The sequence below is a fragment of the Lagenorhynchus albirostris genome, chromosome 15 (genome assembly GCF_949774975.1).
Source record: "Lagenorhynchus albirostris chromosome 15, mLagAlb1.1, whole genome shotgun sequence".
Lineage (NCBI taxonomy): Eukaryota > Metazoa > Chordata > Mammalia > Artiodactyla > Delphinidae > Lagenorhynchus > Lagenorhynchus albirostris.
In genome coordinates this window covers 10504954-10525434 of record NC_083109.1, presented here as the reverse complement: position 1 = coordinate 10525434, position 20481 = coordinate 10504954, and the positions used below count along the sequence as shown (strand labels likewise).

Genomic DNA, 20481 nt, shown 5'->3' with positions numbered 1-20481 from the left:
CCACACAGCTGAATGGAATCCACAAGGTGGTCTGTCTTGGTATGGATGGTGGGGAGAAGGAACTTTGGATAATTCCTATGGCGCAAATCAGAAAGAAACGGTTTGATTCATTCAGGAAAAAAAAAGAAGAAATCGTGCGGGAGGCTGGCGCGTTCTGAGCACTTGCTCTGTGCCAGGTTCTGGTCTAAGAAATCTACATGCATTAACCATTCGGTGTTCACAAGGCCCCCTGCGTAGGTGGTATTATTATTATCCCCATTTTGCAGTCCAGTAAACCAAGACTCAGAGAGCTGAAGGGACTTGCTCAGAGTGACACAGCCAGCAGGTGGCCGAGCCAGGATTTAAATGCAGGCGGGATTCCAGGGCGCAAACTCGAAACCACTCTACCCTGCCTTCCTGCCTGGCCAAGAAACGTTGGTTTAATGGTAAAGACAGAAGCTTTTTGTTCAGACCTAAAATGATCAGAGTTAACCGTTGAAGTCCAAGGAGGACCTGATCGAGGCAACTTATATCTTCTGCTGCCCATTCTAGCTCTTGGGCTGTTCCTTTGCATGCCTGATTTTGGGCACGTGCGCGCAAACACATGCGCGCGCGCGCACACACACACCCTCTCCCTCTCCCTCTCCCTCTCCCTCTCCCTCTCCCCCTCCCCCTGCCCCTGCCCCTGCCCCTGCCCCTGCCCCTGCCTCTCCCTCTCCCTCTCCCTCTCTCTCTCCACGTGGCCATATTACAAACCACGGTGCGAGTTAGCAAATCAATGCCCTTTGACTTGTTCTCTGCCTGGCACATAGTAGGTAGGTCCTCAGCAGAAGTGTGGAGTAGAACTGACTAAATTGCAAGACTTTGGGTTAGGATGCCAAACCTTCCGACACATAAACTAGAGGTGGCAACCTCTGCATGAAAACATCCCAGCCCATTTCTCCCTGAGAGACCCATCAGCATGAATGAGCCCCCGTGGGAATTGGAGGCACCCACAGGAGGGGGCCCTAACCTTATCAGTCACTCCTATTTCAGCAGGAATTACTTTCAATGGATTGCTTTCCTTCCTGCCGGCCCCCAACACCAGCCCCACGGAGGGAACCCCGAACGCCTAGCAGCTCCCTCAGGACAGCAGTTGCCCCAGGGCTGTGATCTACAGTTTGAATTTAGGAAACTCTTTCCAGGGTGATCCTGGCCACAGTCAGGTGGCAAGAGCCCACGGCAGGGTCCCCATGACCTGTGCTCTGACATCAAACAGCTGCGGGACTGGGGTGGGAGAGGGTCCCGTGACCAGAGAGATAGGACCACTGCGAATGGGGCCAAAGACCTTCCCAGAAACTTGCCCTTCATCGGAAGAGACAGGAAGCCAGCTTGTGGGGAGCAGGTACCCTCTTCTCTGAAAGGGGCCGGGGGTGAGCGGAAGCAGGGAATTTCTGGGCTGAGGCATGAACTTCTCAGAAGCCTGGCAGCCTGGAAAACACAGGGCTGGTTGCTGTTTTCTGCCCCCAGACATGCCTGGAACCACAGCGGGAGGGAGGCCCCACTGGCCGGGAGAGCCCTGACCAGGCCTGGGATGCAAACACTGCGCTGTTTACAGAGGGAAGCCCCGGGCCAGCTGAGATGCTCACTCCCGGGCGTCCCCGGCCGCCAGCTGGGCCCACAGGGACGCACCTTCGGGAGGAACAGGGGGCTGGAAGGCGGCAGCCGGAATCGGGGCGTGAGAGCCAGCTGGGCTGCCTCTTGGCGTGGAAAGGGGGAGCGAGCTCGCGGGTCTCCCTGCAAAAGAAGCGCTTCTGAGTCCAAAGCCAGCCCAGGCCAAGCACAACAGGATACCAAGGGGAATGGGAGGGGGGCAGACGGAAGCTGCGCCGTCCCAGCTGAGAGCAGCTGCCCTGCCCTCCAGGCAGCCCGGGGTTGCACAGGCGTTTCCATGGCACTTCGTTTTGCTGTCACAACAACCCCAGGATGGCCCGGGGCTGGGCAGGGCTGCCGGCTGGAAGCAAGAAATGGATTTTCTAGTGGGCCCAGCAGCCAGCACATTTTTGAAGGCCTGCCCCGGCCTGGTCTTCCGACTCTGCCTCTGGGACTCAAGTCCACTGGGCAGTCTGAGGCCAGGAGAGCGCGGCATCGAGGGGCAGACCAGGGGCCCGCTGGAGTCTCCCCGCGCTGTTCCCTGTGCCCCCCTGACTGCCACCCCACAGAGAGCCAGCAGGACATTCGAGGGCCCCGGTGCTGTTACTTTTGAAAACTCCAGGCTGGCCCTACGATGCCGAGCGAGTAAAATGCCCCCACTGCTCACAATAAATACAATTTAAATATTGCTGCAAAGGTTGAAGGTGACTGGCTGACATCTTATGTTTACAGGCAGTTCACTGAACATTTGTCACTTCAATTCTGTGCTTCTCTTTTCGGATGGAGTTTATTCCTCCACTCCAGCCCCCTAAGTCTCTCAAACTTTTCTTCAGGCCTTTTGAAAAGCTCACAGCCCTTGCTTCCAAAGCTGTCGTGAGGCCTGAATGTAGGACCAGGACACAGGCCATCTCCCTAGGTTGTATATGCTGTCACACCTTGCCAGCAGCTGCTCCAGAGTTTTTTTGGATTTGTACTCCTGAACTCCCAAAGAAATGCATGGCATCTTTCCTCCCCAAAAACCTAGATAAGGAACATCTACATACTTACTCACTCGCTGTGTGACCTTGGGCCAGTTACTGAACCTCTCTGGACTAGGTTCCTCATTTATAAAATGGGAATAATTATAGTCCTTGCCTCATGGGGCTGTTGTGAAGATTAAATATGTTAAAATAATAATGTCTTAGAAGAGTGCCTGGTATGCAATAAATGACATCTAAGTATTAGCTGCTATTATTATTAAAAAGACGTATTATTGTTGTGGTTTTATGATGAATAGTTTTCAATCATTTAAAACCCAGGCAGTGGGCTTCCCTGGTGGCACCGTGGTTAAGAATCCGCCTGCCAATGCAGGGGACACGGGTTCGAGCCCTGGTCCTGGAAGATCCCACATACCACGGAGCAACTAAGCCCGTGCGCCACAACTACTGAGCCTGCGCTCTAGAGCCTGCGAGCCGCAACTACTGAACCCACATGCCTAGAGCCTGTGCTCCGCAACAAGAGAAGGCACCGCAATGAGAAGCCTGTGCAGCGCAACGAAGAGTAGCAACGAAGACCCAACGCAGCCAAAAATAATAAATGAAATAAATAAATTTAAAAAACAAACAAAAAACCCAGGCAGTATATGATCTCCATTTCATTCTGGGATATTCACGCAGTTCCACAAATATATGGTGAGCATCTTATGTGCAGGGAGCGGGGCTAGACTGCACAAAGGCGACATTAGAAAATGTTATTAAGGGCTTACGTACTCTAAGCAAAGTCAGCCCAGGCGCAGCCGGGGTACAGACAAGCCAGAGACATCAGCCCTTACCACCCGGAGACTTGGACTTGAGGTGGGGGGTGGGGAATACACAAAAGCACCTGAAAGGAACATGGAATAAACAGCAACTGCAAGGGACCAGGTGTGGCCCCAGTGCTCAGAGGAAGAGAGAAACCCTATGGCTGCAGGGAGAAGAGAGCTCGTCAGAGCCTCCAAACGCTGGTCAGATTTCAGAAGGCACCAGAGGGAGGGGTGGGACATGCCAGGCGGAGGTTACGGCGCGGGCGCAGGTCCAGAGGCAAGAAAATCTCAGCACAGCTGCGTGTCCTCCTCCACTCAAAGCCCAGAAGGGTGCACAAGGACAATTACGCATCCAAATGGTGGGAGACGCGCCCCTGACCGGGCCTAAAAGCTTCCTATTTCTAAATCCCCATTTTTTTTATATTAGCTTCTAGGGTCATTGCTAGGACCTGAACTGTATCCCTTCATCTTTTTTTTCCCCTTAATTTTTTTTAAAGTAAATACATGCATATGGCAAAGGCGAAAAGAATCCCAAAGCATAAACATACAAACAGGAAAAGGTCCCCCCCTCCTCCTATCCCCAGCTGTCCAGTACCCCCTTGTGTGACTGGCTCTGATTAACAGATATTCAGGTTGCTGCCGGCCGTCTGCTGGTACGAACGAGGCTACAGTTGACCTCCCGCACCCCACACGCAGCAGGGTGTCCGGAGGGCCCGGGCCAGCGTCCCTGACGAGGCTCACTGTGGGGCCTGAGCAGATGGCCTCGACCTGGAAGTGGTGAGAAGATATTAAAGAAGGGTTGGCACGTCCCAAATGCAGAGACTAAGACATTTCCACGACCCTGGACAGAGGAAGATGATGAAGCTGACAGTTACGCTAGGGAGCGCCTGCCATGTGACTGACCTTGCTATACGCACTTTCATATATCACTTCATTTAAACCTGAAGCACTGCTATTAGCCCCATTTTACAGAGGGGAAACTGAGGTCACAGACATTAAGTCACTCGCCTAAGGCCACACCCCAAATTCCTCAGGACAGGTAGGGGAGGGGAGATAGGAATAGAGAAGGGTCGGGTATGAGAGCATTTTAGCACCGGTTGAGTCTGGCATTCCTGCAGGGTGACCACGCAGAGGTGTCCAGGAAGCAGTCAGATCAGCGGGTCTGGAGGGAAAGCAATTTTCTGGCGTCTCATCAGATACACGGAGTGAAAGGCCCAAGATAAATGCTCCATTCTGTTTATGAATTGAATCTAGATCATTCTCTCACACACATGCCTCCAACAGCTCATCCCCTGGGCCTTGAGCTCTGTGACCCGAGACAGATCACTGCCTCGCTCCTCAGCCTGGTCTCACAGCCTGGATTCGGAGACGATAATTAGTCTCTGCCTTCCAAAGGTGCTCATTAAGGGGGAGGGATTATCGTTATGATTATTAACTGTACTTGCCAGCCTGGCCAACACCCCCCCCAAACGGCAACCTTCTACCTGCCAGCAGCTTCCCTTCCCTCCACGAATCAAATCCAAACCTCTCGCTGTGGCCCCTGAGGCCCTCCGTGGTCTGGCCTGCCCTCAAACTCTCATCTCCTGGGCATGAATCTCAACGACCCCAGACCTCTTTCTGTCCTCCACACAAACCAGCACTTAGACGTGCTGTTCCCTCTGCCTGGGATTCCCTTTCCCCACCTCCTCCTTCAGGTCTCAGCTCAAGGTCGCCTCCTCTAAGAGGCTGGCCCTGACTGCCCGGTCAGAAGTTATGCCCTCCCCTACCTTCACCTGTTTGTTTTCATCAGAGCACTGAACCCCATCTGAAATTCGCATTACTCATGGATTAACATCTCCCCTAGAGACTTGGCCAGATGAGGCGAGGGCCTCGGTCCATTGCACTCACTGCTGTGTCCGAGGCCCTGGCACAAAGCCCAGAAGACAGTAGGTACCCAGCGAATATCCATTCAAAGAAGGAATGAATGAATGGGCACCAGCAGATTCAAGGCAAACCAAGAAAGCAAATGCCCAAACGAGATGCCTCCTGGCAGTCTCCTGAGGCAGCAGCCTGCTAACCCCACGCTAAAAGAGGCCCTCCCCAGTATCTGTGGGGCACATGCCAGTCTATAAATCGCTTTTCACACATGCCTCGCCCAAGGCCACAAGTAAGGAGGCAATGTGGGGCTCCAAGTCAAGCTTCCTTTGATAACAACTACTCCTCAACATCTCTGACCCTGAAGCCACTGTCCCAGGCGCTCAGCAGGGAATACACTGAACACAGCAAGAAAGAAGTTCCTAGTGGCTTCTCACACCCAGAGAGAGCCAAGAGTTCTCCAGTCTATGAAACAGGCCTTTACAGTCAACACTCAACATTATAAAGCTGTTGTTTCCATTAGAATCAGGCATAAACCCTTCCAACTAGTGGTTCTCAACTGGTGGCAATTCTTCCTTCCATGGGGAGAATCAGCAATAACTGGACATGTAAGGGCTCTTGCCTCTTCTGTTTTAGACTTTCTTCATAGACTATAACCACATCCACAGATTCAACCAACCGTGGATTGAAATGTTCGGAAAAAATAATTCCAGACAGTTCCAAAAGCCTGGCAACTGTTTACATAGCATTTACCTTGCATCAGGTATTACGATTAATCTGGAGATCATTTAAAGTATACATGAGGATACATGTAGGTTATATGCAAACACTACACAATTTTATATAAAAGACTTGAGCACCCATGGATTTTGGTATCTGCAGGGGATCCTGGGACTAATTCCCTGTAGATGCAGAGAGACAACTACATATTTGTTTAGCTGTTTGTTTGGTTCCCTAACTAGGAGGTAAGCTTCATGAAAGCAGGGACCTGTTTAATGCATTTCTGTGTCCCCAGGACCTAAAATTGCACTTGGCACATAGGAAGCATTCAATAAATATTTGTGGAATAGATGAAGAAACTCCTAAGAATATTAAACAATACAAAATATCCAACCTCCTTTTGGAGCTATTTTCCCATTATGATCATGCTTCTCGTGCAGAGACCCAGAACCCATTCTTCCTGTCTTCCACAGTAATAGGCTTTAGCTCTGCACACGGTTGGGTAAATATAAAAACTACATTTCCCAGACTCCCCTGCAGCTCACTCTGGTCACATGACAAAGTTCTGGCCAATGAGGTATCAGATGCTGGGATATATGAGATTTCCAGGTTATGCCCTTAAAGAGAAGGGGCATGCCTTTCTTCCTCTTTTCCTCCACCCTCTCCTGCATCCAGGAGCCATCTTAGTGCAGATGAGGGTACCACCCTAAGAATGGCAGGGTGATAAGACAGAAAGAGCCTAGTCTTGGCACCATGGGACCAGTATACCAGCCCTGGACTGCTTATGCCTGTGCTGTTACATGAGAAATCGATCATCTATCTTGTTTAAGCTGCTGTTACTTTGGGTGCCCTCTACATCCTCATCAATACATAACTTTCCCCTGCCCTGTAAACTCTGTTCTTAAACCACGCTTAAAGACTCGTCAATGCTGCGAGGGATCTCTGAGCCAGATGGCACTCAAGAGCTATTTTATGATTTCCCCTTCACACATGTAGGGAACACAACCCTTAGTCTACGTATAGGGTTCTTTCCTTCCTGATGTCTCAAAATATCTGAGCATTGGGGCTTCCCTGGTGGCACAGTGGTTGGGAGTCTGCCTGCCAATGCAGGGGACACAGGTTCGGGTCCTGGCCCGGGAGGATCCCACGTGCCGCGGGGCAGCGAGGCCCGTGCGCCACAACTGCTGAGCCTGCGCTCTAGAGCCCACAGGCCGCAACTGCTGAGCCCACGTGCCACAACTGCTGAGGCCTGCGCACCTAGAGCCCGTGCTCCTCAACAGGAGAGGCCACAACAACGAGAAGCCCGCGCACCGCAACGAAGAGTAGCCCCCGCTCACAGCAACTAGAGAAAGCCCACACGAAGCACTGAAGACCCAACACAGCCAAAAATAAATAAATAAATTTATTTTAAAAAATACGTATCTGAGCATATTGCTAAGCCAGGTGAAAAAAGGAGAGAAAGTCATATTATTTAGATCCCTCAAATGATAAAGACAAAAGGAACAAGCACAAAAGCCCATTAAAATCTTAAAACATCAGTTATGCTTAAATCTGTGAGTTCATAACGGTACCAAAAAAAAAAACCCTTAATTGATTACCACTGGACGATGTTAATGAACAACCCATTATTTTAAAAACTGGTAAATAAAGGGAAAGAATCAAGCATTCATCCTGCTTTTCCTATATGAATCCTACCATTGTTGATGAAGGAAAGTTTCTCTTTATAGAAGTTTTCCAGCTAACAGAAGAGGAAGGGAAGACAGAATTAGAACAGAATATCACCATTTTGCAATCAATGCACCACTGAATTAATGGAGTTTCAGCACTGACCATCAGTAGCTGGTAACATCACCAAGAAGGGGACAGCCTGACAGCACGTGCTGCCTGACAGAAAGATGCACCCACCTATGAAGCAGTCTTGCCCAATTAAACCTGAATCCATGAAACCACTAGAATTGACTGCCAATTTACAGGAAGATGCTAAACCTCACCATGGGGACATAATTGGTAAAAGCCAGACTGTGAGAAATTTTATAGGATGAACAATCTGGTTTTTTCAACAAATAAATTGCAAAATAACAATAATGATGATGATAAAACCAAAAAAGGGTTCTATTATTTCATCTAGAGGGGGAACCTCTGGATGACAACAGTCTTAGACCCCAAGGCATCCACGTGCAGTGTGTGGGCCTGGTCTGAATCCTGATTCAGACTCTCAAATAATAAAAACAAAAAAGAAGGAGGAAACCTTCATGTTATGTGTGAGAAGACTGGAAGTTTAAACACCAGATATTTCATGATTTTAAGGAATTTTCATTAAGTTTCATGTGTGTTATGAGTATTTTCAGAAACCTTTTCTTTTAGAGATACATACTGAATATTCACACACAAAATGATATGGTTTTGGTATCTAGGATTTTTGATGTGTAGGATTTGCTTCAAACTATTATTGTGAAATCGAGGCGGTGGAAGACAGAGGCGTAAAAGAAACCCGACTGGCCACGAGTTGACCACAGTTGGAGCTGAGTGGTGGGTAAGTGGGTACACTGTGCTACTCTATGTTTATATATATTTACAGCATTTCATCCAAAAAGGTGTTTTTAAATCTTACCCCCGGCCACAAGGAGGGAGAGGGAAGAAAGAGGGAGCTGACACCTCCAGAGTCCCCACTGTGCACCAGGTGCTGGGTTAGGTGGCCACGGAAGAGCCACTTCCAGAAGAGCGCTAACAAATGCAGATGCCGAACGGGTCTGGATGGAAACCTTGACTGAGTGAGGTCGGCCAAGTATAAGAGGAACAACAGTACCAGCGTGCTGGTAAATAACAACGGACACTCCATCCATCTTCAGGAGACAGAGGGGGAGGGGGAGCACCATGGACAAGTACATGCTCTGTCTGAATAAAGGAGGTGGTCTCTACTCAGGACCAGCCTTGACTGTGACTCCAGGTAGCCGCCGTGCAGAATATGGGGCCCAGGGTGGCCAGATGCTTGGATTTTCCAAGGAAAGCCGGAAATCTGTATTTTTATGTGCAATCTCCTGGTTTTTAAACGTTGGCATCTAATCCAAATATTTTTTTAAATACTGTGTGGGCCAAACAAAATATCTGCAGGCTCAATGCAGCCCATGGAACACTAGTTGGCCGCCCGCATGCCAAGTCCTGAAGCAGACCACAACTCAATCCATCTGTAAGAAGTGGAAAGGGTGCATTCATCAATTTTGGGTCAATTCTTTTTTAGGCTTCCAATAAAGTTGAGAATTCAAAAGACAGCATCGACTTCCAGAAATCTATAAGAACCGGCTGCGGAACATTTCAAAGGCGTTCCCCACGCAGTCGGCTTATGCAACAGAACAGCCACTCTGTCCAGAGTTTTGGAAACTAACAACCAGGGAGTGGCCTTTCAACTTTCCCGGGATGGTGGAACTAACAGGCTTCAGCTGAAACCCATTTGTTGGTTTGCAGAACGCCTGGGACTTAAGTCCAAACCGCTTGCAGCAGACAAGCCCGCCGCAAAATCGAGTTGGGATACTCAGCCCTCATTGTAAAACGACCACGGTGCACTCTGCTTCACTTGCCTGGCCGGAGATCTGATTTCATGGCAGTTGAAAGGGATGAGGCCAATGTCATCCTGACACCTGAAAGTGGCAGGATTGGTTGCTGAGGACCTGAACAGACTCTCTCTTCAAATTCGACCCTCGGTTTGCCTTTGACTTCACCTAGAGACAGACTGTGGACATCGTAGATGGGCAAAACAGGCCCCAGTCCTGCCTTCAGAGTCACAGTCTCAGCTAGCCAGATCCCGGGGTCAATAACAAATTAAAGAGGTGTCGGGAATGCAGTGGAGAAGAGCCAGAGAAATGGTTTCATCACTTCCCAAGAACAAAGCCCTTCCCGGATGAAAAGTGAAAGAAAATGGTGCTAAAATAAATAGGTCCAGGGCAAAAAAAGAATCCAGAACTATACTCGGGGGCAACAAAAGACAAAAGGCACCCAAATCTCAACTCTACAGAAAGGAATAAAACTAGGGCTATTTCATTAAACGTTTTTTTTTTCTTTTTTCCGGAAAATAAACTTTACTATTTATCTGAAATGGGTTAGGGCTGATTGATGGAGGAGAAGGTAGGGAGTACAGGAAGAAATTCAGTATTAAAATAAGATTTTGATTAACTGCCCCCCCATCTAATTCATAGCCTCAAATAACTAAACTGCTTTTCAAGTTCTAACTTCTCTAGAGAGAAACAAATTACAGCTCGAGCTGATATTGGGGAGTTATGCATTTTTTAATACGCATTTTTTAATACACACATTCTGGATTATGTTAGGTGATGGCCTGGGACGAGTGAAGGCCATCACAAGTACAGTCCTGCATGGAATGGCGTTCACAATAATCACCCAGCTGCTGCCTCATCCTGAAACAAGCCATGTTTCCAGCGTGTCCGGCACATCCACTAAGCGGGGAAGTAAGTCCCAGCACTTCTGCAGTAAGTGCTAGTAAGAATGAAAGTCTAGAAGGGCCTTGGAAAAAAAGGATGCTGACCTCCCCATACATCTTAACTGATCACCTTATTCCTGAACCAGGATATTTACTTGTTTCCCCCAGACAATAACCTCATTTTGGAAGTGGAAAATAAACACAGTCCAAATGACTCCGAATCCTTAAAAGTTGGGGTTTGGTGGCTGACTCTGGGGCCATCGGATGACACCAAATGATGTCTCCTTGGTCCTCTTTCTTGGGTCCTGTCTGCTCTTTGTGGGTCAGAGGCTACTCTGGAATACGGGCTGAGTGGACAGCAAGTCTGAGAACGGACTATCTTCTGGTTTGGTAGCTTCTGACCTCGAAATGCAAGAACACATTCCTTTGAAAACAGCTGCTTTGCAGAATTTCAAAAAGATGGCTGAGCACTTCTGGGCCTGGAGTCAGCTGGAAGGTGGTTCCTTACATTTACATAAGCCAGCAACACAAAGTACACATGATTTGGGATGAAAGGACAACGAAGTGTCACAGCTAGAAATCTGAGGTTCTTAGAAGGTGGGGAAACATCAAGAGGGGCAAAATAAAGATGCCCCTGGAACAGACACCTACATGAGGTTTATTTTCCTGGGAGAGGAACCTTCTACTGGCTCCGTGAAGCGATCTTCAACCAGGAGCTCCTGCAAATTTTGTGGGCTTGTCTCTAGGCAAGCAGTTTTCTGGACTTTGGCATTTTCCACTGAGACTCTAAATATTCTTTGCTGAATTAACAAGAAGTAGCCCAGCAGGGTAATAAGGACAAGGGCTAAGAGTCAGCCTCAGGGCTCTTCTTCAAAGCCCAGCTCTGCCCCCACTACCTGCCGGCTGTCTTAGTCTAGTTAGGAGGCTACAACAAAAAAGCCACTTGATGGCTTATAAACAACAAACATTTGTTTCTCACAGTTTCAGAGGCTGAGAAGTCCAAGATTAAAATGCCGGCAGATATGGCCGGCTTCTTCACAGATGGCTGCTTTCTCAGCATAACCTCACACGGTGGAAGGGGACTAGGGAGCTTGGTGGGGTCTCTCTTAAAAGGGCACTAATCCCATTCAGGGGGCTCCATCCTCAGGACCTAAGCATCTCCCAAAGGCCCCACTTCCTAATACCATCACATTGGGGGATAGGTTTCAACGTATAAGCTGTGGGAGACACAAACATTCAGACTATAGCAATGGCCCAGAAGTGATGATGATGACGATGATATTGGCGGTAGTGGTGGTGGCAGAAGAGTATATGAACAACTACTGGAGCACCCACCATGCACACCGGGTACTGGTCAAAGCGCTTTCCTTATAAAGGATGTTCCCATTTCCATGCATGCAATAACCCTGAGAACTGGGGGCCATTATCCTAAGTGGCTTACCTGAGGTCACAAAAGAGTGAAGTGGTGAGGCCAGACTGAAAGCCAGGCAGGACAACTCCAGAAACTCTACACCCAGCAGGCCCTGAATCGAGGCTGGACCCTCGGACCAGACATCCCATTCCAGAGAACGGTCCCCTGACATACCCGCCCATTCACTGAGTGACAGATGTATAAGTGCTGCCTGTGGTGGCCAGAGATACCCAATTCCCCACCCACAGGGGACCTGTGTGTATATGTTACTACCTCTTACAGACTAAAAGGGGAAAATGAGAAGATACGTTTGCATGTGCTCACGATTACATAGATACTCTAACGTGCATTCCCAATGGGAAGGATACCACCCCAAAGGGGTGAAAGTTGGTTCTATTACAATGGTTTGTGACCCTGCAAAGGGCCCCCGTACCTAAACAGGTATATAGTGCATCTATGGGACTGACAGTTCATGGGGGTGGCGATTAGGAAAAAATTATCTAAAAAGGAGCCTGAGTAGAAAACGTGGCCATAGTGATCAAAAGACTAAGAAATACTACTCCAGAAGGCTCAAGAAAACTAGTCTCAGGGAGCAGAGCAAAAATGGGAGTGAGACTTTGCTGGATCTCTTTTTATATTGTTTTGTTTGTTCAAGCATGTAAACATAGTGCCTCTGTAAAATACAGATACTTTTATGTGGTCTTTAAAAACAATGCTGACCAAAGCCCTCAAAGGAAGCCTGGACTCTACTGGTGCCCAGCTAAAGGTGGCCGTGTGAATTAAACTTGGCGCTGGTGGTTTCTGGCAGTTTCTGGTGCCCCGCACAGCCCTGCACTACAACACCTGACTCGGGCTCTCCACGGTGCCGGAAGCCAGGCAACCATTTTGCTTGGTTCTCATCAGAACAGAGAATCCCTGCGTGTCACCCTCCATCAGCACCACCGCTGCCAGGGTGGCCGCCAGAAGCCGAGCCCTCCTGGGCCAACACGGCGGCCAGGCACATGGCCGCTGTCAGCAGCAGCCAGGCCGTCCGTGGGCTTTGCACGCCTCTCCAGACAGGAGCTGCTTTGTCACAGGCTTTGCCGGAGGCATGGACCGGCCCCAATTACAGATCCCTGACCTGCTGAACAAAGCCATGCCAGTCACAGATGGCTCTTCCACCCTCGATTCCTCTCCCACTTCCTGCACATTGGAGGGTGTGGCCCTCTGTCCATTCTTCCCTGGCCTGTTCTCACACTCCGGCACATCCAGCCTCTGGGTAAAGAACTTTTTAAAAGGACACCCTGGGACCCTCTGCCAATGGCACAACTAGCAAAACTTGGGCCTGCGGTTGGGCCCTGCTATGCTCCACCGAGGATGCATAGCAGGGGACACGCTAACTGGACTTCCCAGCTGTCCCTGGGCCCGGGGCATCGTCCCCTTGTGCAGGTAAATGTCCCGAGGTCCCTGAAAGAAGCTTGGGAAGGAAACCTTGAGCCAGTGCCCTGGGGGCTTTGTCCCCTACTTTGGCTCACATGGAAGAGATGGGGCACACAGGCAAGTGGGCCTCATCGCCAAAGACCAGAATAGCCCATTTTCTATTCTCCTATGCAGATATATCGTAAAAAATTTGAACCATGTCCTACAAGAAGTCAATTAAATTCACGAAGAAAAACAGCAGCTAACGTTTATCGGGAAGTACTTTGGGCCACGCCCTGTTCTAAAAGTACGATGCGCATTAACTCAATACATTCTCACCACAGCCTCGTGAGGGAAGAGCTGGGATCGTGTCCATTCTGTGGATAGGCAAACCGAGGCACAGCAAGGCTAGTCACTTGCCCAAGGTCACAGGGAAGTACGAACGCTGATATTCAAAGCTCCATTCAACATGTCTTACAGAGACATGGCAAGTAAGTCCTGAGAACCGGGAACAAGGCAAGGGGAAGATTCAAACTAGGCCCAACCGAGGAAAGAGAATGCCCACGGGCAGGCCACTACCCTGCACACATTTTATGCGGCGGGGCAGCACCTTTGGCTCCACCGCCTGGCAGCCCCAGGAGACCACCCCATGGAGAAATGCACAAGGTGTGGCCAGCTCCTCCCGGTGCACCCGAGTGGCTTCCGAGGGTCAAGGGCAAGCTCTTGCCGGCCGCCTAACCTCCATGGGCGAGTTTGGGGTTCATTCCAACCTGCCGTGTTCACTCCTGGGGCGGAGGAGAGCAGGCAGCAGGGAATTGAAATTGGGCCATGTCTGGGCCCCGAGGTGAACAGCACATGTACACTCCACTTCTCTGTAGCTGAAAGGCAGCCTCTGTGAGCCACAGATCAGTGCGTTCTCTGGGGCTTTTCCCTACCTTTTTTCCATGTGGAGTATTCTCATCTAACAAAAAAGGTCAAAGTATTCAAGTGGCCAAAATAAAGGCAAGGCTGGAAAAGGCACCACAAGAAACTTCAAGGGAAGCAAGGTTATTACAATCATCACCATTACTATTAATGGAGTGAATATTAATCATTGAACGTCTTTTAGGAGCCTTATTTCCAAGTGCAGATCTTAGTGCATGCTTGGCAGTTTGAGTATCTGAACAGGAGGTGTAGTTTTCATGGGTAAGAAAACAGAGGCCCAGAGAGTTTAAGTAACTGGTCCAAGCAGGGGTCAGAGCAGCTGATAACCAAACAGCTTGCAGCCCCCTGGGTCTACAGCCTGGAACCCCCATAACTAGGCACCTTCATTAGAACTGAGGGCAGGTCCCAAGGTGAGAAGATACAAAGTGAACTAAACTTAAAATCGCTTTGTAGGAGCCCCTGCCCTGCTGTGGGTGTATAAACGGGTACAACCACTTTGGAAAACCATCTGGCAAGGTTGGTTGTGAGCACCAAAGGATTCCTGCCGCTGGAGTGTCTGATAACCATCTCCACTCCTGACCTGTGTGGGCAGCAAAAGAAGAGTTCAAGAGTGTTCATGGGGCTTCCCTGGTGGCGCAGTGGTTGAGAGTCCGCCTGCCGATGCAGGGGACACGGGTTCGTGCCCCGGTCCGGGAAGATCCCACATGCCGCGGAGCGGCTGGGCCCGTGAGCCATGGCCGCTGAGCCTGCGCGTCCAGAGCCTGTGCTCCGCAACGGGAGAGGCCACAACAGTGAGAGGCCCACGTACCGCAAAAAAAAAAAAAAAAAAAAAAAAAGAGTGTTCATGGAAGGCTTCTTCATAAAATTGGAAACAACCCCAGTGCCCATCAATAGGAACATGGACACAGAGATGGTAGAATGTTTCCCCAGTGGAATAATCCATGACAACAAAACGAATGAACTTCAACTACAGCCAACAATGTTGCCGGATCTCACAAGCTAGTGGCTGACAGAGGGAAGCCAGACACAAAGGGCACGGCTCTGTGACTTGTTTCTACAAGAAGGCAAACTGAACCTCTGGGGTTTAGAAAGCAGGGTCATGGCCACCTTTGTGGAGAAGGCAGAAGATTACATGTCGGGGTGCTCCTGGGGTGCTAACAAGATTCCATGTCATGCATGGTCTGGGTGGTGACTACCTGGGTGGTCCACCTGGTGAAATGCAGAATACACTATTGATTTCTAAGTGTGCCTATATTTCAATATTTAAATATATAGAAACATTCAAACTTATTCAGTGTATTTCAATAAATGATTTTCAAGTATGAAGAATGGGAAAGCAGGTTGAAAAACAAACGGTTGTGCTCTTCCTACGTGTATAAACACACACACACACACACACACACACACACACACACACACACACACACACACACACACACACACACACACACACACACACACACACACACACACACACACACACACACACACACACCCCGGCTGCCATCCTTACAAGCCACTGGCAGAGGCTCTGGCCAATCACTGAGACCTCATCCTTCTCCCTAAGACATTTCCAGAAAGGGATGGAGGATCTCCTTTGAGTCCCAGGCCTCATCCCTGTCCCTGGGTGTGCTTGTCCGTGGCTGAGTCTCGAGGCTGCCGGCGTAGGCTCACTACCCCAGAGCCCATGGTGAGATGGCCTGATGACCTGAGAACCCCCAGCTCTTCCGAGAACGCGTCACCTCAGGCACCCGGCAGGAGTGCCCTCCGGGTCCCAGTTCCCCAGTGCCTCTCTGGCCTGCCTGCCCCCCACCCCGCCCCATCCCGGCACTGCACGAACGCTGGTACCTGCTCCACGCAGGCGCCCTGGGCGGTAGAAAGTGGAGCCGCCCTTCAGTTCTAGGCAGGGGAGGGGATCAGAATTCCTTGTGAACTCATCACATTTTGGCTCTTCCAGTTAGGTTTCCAATAACCACACTAGTGGACGGAGGCACAAGGCAACCTTTTAAATTGTGCCTCCCCTGCCCCGCCCCCAACATTCCCGCCGCGGGACTCACAGTCTAGTACCTGGATGTGTCTAAAGCGAGGTAAACCCTTTGTTTTTCACCTCTGCCTCCCTAGTGTCCATTTTCCAAATGCAGCCAGCGATCTCTTCAGAAGGTAAATCGAATCGCGCTGCCCTGCTGCCAGAAACCCACCGACACTGGCCCAGCCTCTGACCTCACAGCCTCTGCTGCTCCCCAAACACCCTTCCCTCCGATGCTCCCCGAAGCCCCACTCCCTCAGAGCCGGCCTCGCTGTGCACTCGGTCTCAGGGGGCCAACACCACCTCCACCCGGCCACACTCCGGCTCCTGACCTTGTGTGCTTTCCCTCGTGGCTTTTTTTTTTTTTTTTTTTTTTTGCGGTACGTGGGCCTCTCACGGTTGTGGCCTCTCCCGTTGCGGAGCACAGGCTCCGGACGCGCAGGCTCAGTGGCCATGGCTCACGGGCCCAGCTGCTCCGCGGCATGTGGGATCTTCCCGGACCGGGGCACGAACCCGTGTCCCCTGCATCGGCAGGCGGACTCTCAACCACTGCGCCACCAGGGAAGCCCTCCCTCGTGGCTTTTTATCACCACCTGAAATAAGCTGGTTTATTACCTCACATGCTAACGTCTGCCTCGTTTCCCCAAAAAAACACCCCACAAGAGCAAGGACTTTTGACTCGCTCATCAGCGTACCCCCTTAGTCCCAGAGGGGTGCCTGGCACAGAAAAGACAACCAGTTGATGCCTTTGGGTGAGAGGGAGGGAGGCTGGTGGAGGAGGGATGGAGAGGAGGGCTCACAGTTCACAGGATCGGGCCTACTGCTAGGAGCTGAGGGTATTTGCCAGGTACGACCCGGGGCTTGAGAACAAGAAACTGGTTACAGAGGAGACAAGGGGACAGAGAGAAAAACAGTGAGTGTGCGTGCAAAGCATGCATTTCTCAAGAGTGCGCCTGAGTTGGGGCGGGCAGAGGAACACGAGGAGAGGAGTGAGGGTATATTTTGCCCTGAAATATCACTTATTTTGTTAGCTCAAAAAGAGACTTTTGGGGCTTCCCTGGTGGCACAGGGAAGAGAGTCTGCCTGCCAATGCAGGGGACACGGGTTCGTGCCCCGGTCCGGGAAGATCCCACATGCCGCGGAGCGGCTGGGCCCGTGAGCCATGACCGCTGAGCCTGCGCGTCCGGAGCCTGTGCTCCGCAACGGGAGAGGCCACAACAGTGAGAGGCCCGCATACCGCGAAAAAAAGAGACTTTTGGAAAACGTCTCAAGTCTTTGGAGTGGAGAAAGCAGAAGCTGCATTTTGGAGTTCCAGGAACAAAGGGGGCCAAGACAGACGGCAGCGTCTGTGTGCAGGAATGCAGCTGGGGAGGAAGAGAGGTGGAGCCAGGTAGGATGCCCAGACCAGACAATGGATCGATCTGATCATTAGCAAAGGGTCGGGGAAAGATAACCAAACACTGGGGCTTCCGGGATCACAGGTGAGCAGCGTGGTTCACTTCTAAGACGACGTGTTTGCATTCGGACCCATGTCCTCTGGTGACTCTTCTCTTTGCAGCTGCAGAACCTCCCTTTGACCCTCAAAGCACTTAAGCCCAGCTCTCACAAAGCTTCCAAGCAAAGTCCAGTTTGCCATAAATCCCAAAAGGCAAATGAACGGCAGGTGAGAAATAGCCCCCACCTGGGAAGCACGTCCCGCTGGAGCTTGGGCAGCCAGAGCTGTATTTTGTGGGGAGACCTCCTTTGGGGAATTGACGAAAGGGATGGAAAACGACCTAGGATGCCTCCCAAACAGACTAGAGAAATGACCCAGGGATTTCCAGTTTACCTGTCAGAAATGCCAGAGAGCTGAGAAGTCTGCGTCCCACATTCACAAAGCCAGCAGTGGAATCTGAGAACGTTTCGTGAGTGCACAGGCCAGACGGCGTCTGTGAGAGGGATCTGAAACCCCAGCAGCTAGGAGACAATGCTGCACCCCTCTTCCTGGCGGCTACAGCGGTGGTGCAGTTCGGGGCTCACTGCTGGCCATCAGGCCACATGAGCACCTCCCCAGCAGAGGGACCTGGGCTGGGCAGAGCCTTGGGGACAATTCCAGTCAAGCACGGAACATCTAACCAGCAGCCACATTGCTGCCTTTTGGGGACCACATGGGTGGAGATTATTCCCCTGCCCTGTCATGCTCTGGGCCCAGGAACGTGAAGCCCCCAAATTGAGAAGACTGCATACAGCACATGGGACGGGGCGGTGCTTGTTCTGAATTCTGAGATTCCTTCATGTCATTCCTCCCGCACATCAGGGGAGACGGGTCCCGGGCCTGCCACGCTGTATAACTCCAAGGGCCCCCGTTCACAGAGGGTACAATCAAATACAATGTGAACAGCACCCCCTGGAGTTGTGAGGGTGATCAAGTAATTCTGGCAAGTGCTACCTCCCCCTCGTTTCAGAGACGGATAATGTCCACTAGCTCAGTAAAGGCTCTGAGAAGTCCTATAGTAAACAAGGTTTTTAAAAACTTGGTTTTATCAAGTATTTTTTGCTTTCTCAGCCACAGAACCCGCATTTCAGAGAATACCTCCTAAAATCCCAGGGAACTGGGCTTATGGAGAATGTACTTAAGAAAAGGCTCCACCAGTAGAAGCAATTTCACTATCTTGGTTCTCAGAGACAGCCTTAGAGCTGACTCGTGTTACTGACCCTCTGCGAGATCACCCTCACCACGACCTTGAACCTGCCTGTGTTCAGAAAGACACTTAGGAGGCCCCAAAGGGTCTCCATTCTCAGCTGCTCTCTCCGGAACACAAACTTCTGTCTGGGGCTACAACAGATACTTAAAGGTTACGCATGACCATGTGAGGCCCACTTGGAATCCGATGCACCACGGAGAACCAGGGATGGACTCCCATTCTCCACCCGAGATGCTTACACTGGTCTACGATGTGGGATGATGGACGGGGGAGTGGGAGGGACTGGCACATTTCTCACTCTAGAGACTGAACCAGCGCCGGACAGAGTCCACGGGGGAGGGTACCAGTCCTTGCTCTGCCATCATTTATCTATGAAGCACCTCTGCCCTGATCCAGCCCGAGCGCACACGTGGAGAGAGGTTCCCGTTACAGCCCCATTCCATTTACCCTCTCACTCGGGTAAGGCATTCTGCATTAGTTGAATTTTCTACATGATAACCCCCTTTCAGGTAAGCACCAAAACTTTATCTTCACCATTTTGGGTGTGAATTGTTCCAAAGTGGATGACACCTTGGTCTCTCTTTTAAAATGGAGCACAGCGCCCCGAACTCAACCTGTGTTTGATTATTCAGGACAGATCAATTATTAACTCAGCAGTACCTTGAGGTCAGCCCTGTAAGGCACGCGGGGCAGTCTGACCCTATACTAAGTGGCTCTAAGCATCTTTGCTGGATGCATTTGGGGAAAGTTTTTGAAAGACTGTTTTACTAGAGAGAGGACATGGAAACTACAAGAAGTCACTGAACCCCCAGATAACCCGGATCGTTAAAACTTTGCATAAAGGAAAAGTCAATGGTCTCCGAGTGAGCACCAAAGGATTCCTGCCGCTGGAGTGTCTGATAACCAGCACCTGGTCTTTGTGATAACTACTGTGGCTATTCTGAAGCTTTCTGCCTTACTTCCTACTTCTTGGCTGGGTCCCTGAGAGGACATTTTCCTAAATAATTGAGGTTTCAGGGTATATCAGATGCTACTGCCGGTAGAGTGGGAGGCCGGAGCTGTGGATGGCCGCCAGCGGTATAGGCTTTCCTTCTCCCATTCAGAAATTCAAACCACCTGTCTTCCTTCTTCTGGCGCCCCCAGGGGAAGGCTGCTCTGCCTGCCCCACCCTCTCTGTCCTTCACCCGCACCTGGCGGACCCCAAGTGAGTCCTGCCAACACAACTGGCCCTTCCTCCCTGCGATCACAGACCAATATCACACACATGGCCGCTCCAACAAGACTACCGTCCAGCTGGGCCCCCGCCAACAGACTCAGGCGCCTACAGACACACGAAGCTGCCTCTGCCTGTTTTCATTGGTCCAGCCACCCCATCAGCTGGGCTCACCACAACGGAAGCCCGCTGCTTCCCTCCCATCAATGCGCGGCTCTGTTCCACTGGCACAGGGCAGAGATATGCCCGCAGCCTGCCCGCAAGCCTCCATTCATGCTCCCTTCCGAGAGAGCCACTTTTCAACGAGATTTCTCCTTCCCCCGGCCCCATCCCCCTCCCCCAAACACACAAAAGAGGGCTATAAAGTGGGATTTTTTTTTTTCTTTCCGGGAATAAAAGGTTAGCTTTCCTTCCTTTCTGTTTCCCTA

The 20481-nt window shown here is 50.6% G+C and overlaps 1 protein-coding gene across 1 annotated transcript in view; it reads right to left on the bottom strand.

Annotated features, from left to right (window-relative positions):
- The window catches only part of NFATC2 (nuclear factor of activated T cells 2), a 142721-nt gene that overhangs the window by 22625 nt on the left and 99615 nt on the right, over positions 1-20481 (bottom strand). The gene's annotated exons all lie outside the window — the stretch shown is intronic.